This window comes from Teleopsis dalmanni, unplaced genomic scaffold, assembly GCF_002237135.1.
Source record: "Teleopsis dalmanni isolate 2A unplaced genomic scaffold, ASM223713v2 unscaffolded_contig_1567, whole genome shotgun sequence".
Taxonomy (NCBI): domain Eukaryota; kingdom Metazoa; phylum Arthropoda; class Insecta; order Diptera; family Diopsidae; genus Teleopsis; species Teleopsis dalmanni.
Genome location: NW_024032949.1, coordinates 4020 through 8900, shown reverse-complemented (window position 1 = coordinate 8900; position 4881 = coordinate 4020). Strand labels below are relative to the sequence as shown.

General features: G+C 25.3%; 1 long non-coding RNA gene across 1 annotated transcript; it reads right to left on the bottom strand.

Annotated features, from left to right (window-relative positions):
* Positions 1–3845: 3845 nt before the first annotated feature.
* LOC119664187 lies at positions 3846–4511 on the bottom strand. Its single transcript, XR_005251150.1, has 3 exons — positions 4305–4511; positions 4100–4222; positions 3846–3918 (listed from the first exon to the last, which is right to left on the bottom strand). It is a non-coding gene; the product is annotated as an uncharacterized LOC119664187 (long non-coding RNA).
* Positions 4512–4881: the final 370 nt, after the last annotated feature.

Sequence of the window (4881 nt, the reverse complement as noted above, 5' to 3'; positions counted from 1 at the left end):
TATTCAAAGATACCAACATAGATACTTAAGTTTTTATTTAAGTATTGATATTGAAACAGAATTTTTATTTTTTTTTTTACTTCAGAAAATATTTAAATACAATTAATGCGTTCAAAGATTTTCTTGTATACTATTACTATATTGACTAATCTATTGTAATAATCCTTCTGGTAGGTCTGTCATTGTAGCACAGCACAGTTTATGACTCATGGAAGATTATAACATCGTTTCAATATTTATCTAGCTGTAAAAAAACATTGTAGTGAACAAGAAATACTTTACAAAATTTTAGGCAAAACGCAATAAATTTCTAATAAAAACTTTTGATAAGTGTTTGTTCTGCGGTACGGCCCGACGCTCTGTTATATAAGAAACAACAACAATATATTCTTCCCTGAGTTCCATAGTATGGACTCTGATCAAATTTTCTCGGTTTTTTCATATATTCGTCATGGTAACATATTCTGCATATGCTGTGAAAGTTGGTCTTAAAGATAATTTTATACTTTGACTCTAATCTACTCTAGTATTCAGCTAGATTTAAAATATTATAAATAGTCCTACATATTAGTAAAATATTTCTCATAGTTTAGGCACACTTTTCCCCAAATGGTGGCTATAATACCTGGACTGTTCCACTCCAAACGATAATGTTTCATTTTACATTTAAAAACATAGATATTTTAGTTAGTAAAGTAAAAAAATTAGAAAACAATAACTAATTATGTATCAACATCTCAGACAATAATCAACGCAAGGCGCCAATTACTGTAAATTTACCGCACATCGTTTAAATAATGCAAAATAATAGAAAAACCCAAGTTGTGAAAACAGTTGTTTGACAGTCAAAAAATAATGTAGGATTTGTTTTTGACATATTTTGTGTTCTTCTTTCAATAATTTTATAATTTTTTTTTATGTTTATATTCTTAATATAGTAATTAACAAATATATAAAATAAAAAATATATATGTATACTAAAACAAAAAGTTGTCTTTTTCTGAATAAGAAGTTGAAATTATCAATTATTTTCAGTGTGAAAACTCATTCTTGACAAACTGTATTTATAAGTGATGCTTCTAATATTTTTTTTTAATTATTTACTTGTTATTCTCAAATTAAATATGAAATTTAGAGCTTAGTTTTAAAACGAATAAAAAATAATTTTAATAATACTAAATATTTATGCATGATAATTATTTGCTAAACAATTTTCCTGCTTGCCTTTTTTTATGATAATATCCGTTACTTACGATTATCTCTTGCAGTGAGGGATATAATCGTTATATAATGAATACTTCACAATTATAAGCTCTCTTTTTATGGACATTACAGGAATTTCAAGTTCTTAATAACAAAAAAGTAAAAGGTGAAAAAAAACCGAAATTACATATGTATTGTATTTTAAACGAAATTACTTTATTTTTATTACTTTACGTTATTTACTTACTACAATGTTGACAGTTTTATTTTTACTGAATTCAAAAAATAATACATATTGAACATTTGATCCTACAGGCGAAATATAAGTGGCAGTTCAACACCATCAGGCATGCAAACCCCAAGAAAGAGTTCACCTGAGCCAACATTTAGTTCAACGATGCGCAGAACTTCTCGTGGTACTACACCAGTCGAAAAACGTGAACCATTCAGACTTTAGAGTATATTTCAAATGTTTGAATAATACCCCTTAAACGAGTCCCAGAGAACATCAAATTGAAATCGCACAAATACATACTTTAACATGCAATAATAAATCTACAGTTTTGCAGTAATATAAAATAAACAAGAATAAGCAGTTATTTTTATTTTAAATTTTAAAAATATATGTATGTATTTTGAAAAGAAAGCTTCATATATTTACAAAAATATAGTCAGAAATACGAGTCTTGAACTGTATAAAATACGAAAATCGAAATTCAATAATCTTTATTCAAGTAACGTCCTAACATTCTGTAAATATTATATACATTTATAATTAAATGAAATATAAGTGTTTCTGTTATCATTGTATTTAATTAACAAAAAAACTCGAATCGAACCTTATGTTGTTGTATGAAGTTTTGAAATCGCCAGTTTAATTTGAAATGCAACTTCATATATAAATAATAAACAATAATAATAAAAATATTACGCAAATGAAATTCTTTAAAAATGTATATCAATTACACACGAAATAATATATAGTAAAATTTATGTACTAATAGTCATTATTATAACTTTTTATTAACTTACTTTTAGGATATACTAATTAATTTTTTGTTTATATTGTTTTTTACTTTTAATAATTTTTATACCATTATAAATATTGTAAATTACTAATACCAAATTACTAGGCAGTAATTTTGTAAAAACCTAATTAAACTAAAATAAATTTAATTGAAATTATTAACAAAAAATATTTTTATATGTATGTGTTTGTATTTATTTAAAAATAACAAGGATAATTATATTCAAAGATACCAACATAGATACTTAAGTTTTTATTTAAGTATTGATATTGAAACAAAATTTTTATTTTTTTTTTTACTTCAGAAAATATTTAAATACAATTAATGCGTTCAAAGATTTTCTTGTATACTATTACTATATTGACTAATCTATTGTAATAATCATCTCAAAAGCATAGATGGCTACTTTGTTTGATATAGAGACAGCATAAAAATTAATTAAAAGGATTAAATAGGTAGGCAGTCCCCGAAATACTCTATGTACACACAAATCACAAAATATTGGAACTCTGTTAGAAACATTTGACACTTAAAACTAATATTATATATGCTGTAAAAGATAATAGTGTCCTAAGTATACAACCTAACTGATGGAAAAAAAATTTTAATTTTAAATAAAATCAGAATTTTTTTATTTTATTGAAATTGAGGTATAAGTGTAACTCAATGAGGTAGATGCTCAAACTAGGCATTTAACTATCTAAGAAGTAAGTACAACAGTACAACAGTACAACAGTACAGGGAACAATTGAGATACATATGTATGTAAATGTGAGATTGTAAATGTTTTCTGCTTTCCGACAAAATTACCTTTTATATGCTTTTTGGCTACGAACCTTAAGTTTTAAATTAATCAACATATGTACCTACATATGTATTTGCAACTGTAATGTTTTAAATTCCCGAACCAAGTTATAAATTGGTTACATTACGGTTAGATCATTTATATTTTATTGAGATTATGTTTTACTGTTATCTGTAGATGTATTTTATGTGTTGTCACTGCCTTTGTGCACTAGGACTGACAAAGTAATAACAAAAAACACCATCCATTCTTAACTTAATATTCTAGCTCAACATTAAATATTTATAAAAAGGAACGACTGCTTTATGTTGCGTAAGTTAATTCAAGAAGAAATACATATGTATCTTTTTTGTCTTTAAATATACATATGTATATCGTGAAGTTCATACGATTATTAACAATAGAAGCATACAAGTAAGTGCAATGTAAATTCATAATAATATATGCTACAATTTTAATAAAATGAAAATGTATATGTATGTATGTGGTCGCCAAAGAATTATATTACTTATATGTTCATATTAAAGAATAAAATAAAACGTAAATTATATATGTATGTATTCATAGATAATAAAAAATGGTAAAGGTACTAAAAACTAAAAGCTGTTAGATTACACGTTTCTATTAAGTTATATGCAAAATAAGTCATTTATTAAATAGCAGAAAATGCATTTTCAAAACTTGTTATACATGAACTCAAAAAAAATTTTAATTTCAAATTTATTGATTGTTTTCTGGCAGTTTATTAAAATAAAAAATTTATTTATTTGTTAAATGACCATTTCCGTTTTAATATATATATGTATTTTCACTGACGTATGGATGATTAAATAGATTATGTAGAGCAGAGTTGTAATAAAACACTCGAGTCATTAAAACCAGCTAAAATGATTTATGAAATGAACAATGTACAATTTTACTATGAAAGCATGTTATGCTTGTTATGTAAATGTAATAATAATGTTATATTACGCTAAAGAAATGTTTTAATTATAAGCATATGAATATTTTAATTATGTTTATTCAATATGAGAAAGTACAAAATTCTTAACTATTTACTTACCGCGACAAGGAAAATTTTTTTATAAGAACTCATCAAGTGCAAGCCAGCCGCCACCTACACGAACCATAACTGTGCTACGCAATATTCGCAATATTCGTAATTTTTGAGAGTCGAGTCGCCAAACTGTTTTATACAAAAATAATATTGTTTTAAATAGAAGATGGAGTATTAAGCTTTAAGATCCGATAATTAGTATTTTACGAACCCTATATTTCCCTTTGCCAACTTGAAATACGCAAAATTTTTGTCGACATGTGCAAAGGATAACAAGGCGTTTAACTTCATCATGTATTTTATCTGAATCAGTTGCTGGTTTGCGTTCTTGCCAATCGGGTCTCCACCATTACGATCAAAAAGATCTGCCACTGCACCCATTTCCATTCGAGAAGTGTCAAATTCTTTAAAAAATAAATAATAGGTATTCTACATTATTTAGTTATTCTACATTATATAAATAATCGTACTTATTCCATATATGAATTCGGCACGTGGTATTAAACCATTATTATCCTTATTCATTTTTCTAAACAAATCAGTCAAACGTGATTTTTTGTGATTCATATATGTATGTACATACCATAAGTATATATGAATATTTCAGGAAAAATATTTTAGGAAATATTTTAGGAAAAATATACAAAAACAAAGCCATGCATCATTTTCAGAAATATTGCCTCACATACTCTTTCATACAAAATCATTTAGAGTAGAATAAATAAAATGAAGAATATAAGAACAATTTAGTATTGATTATTTTTTTGTTACTAGCAAAAATTTGTTAA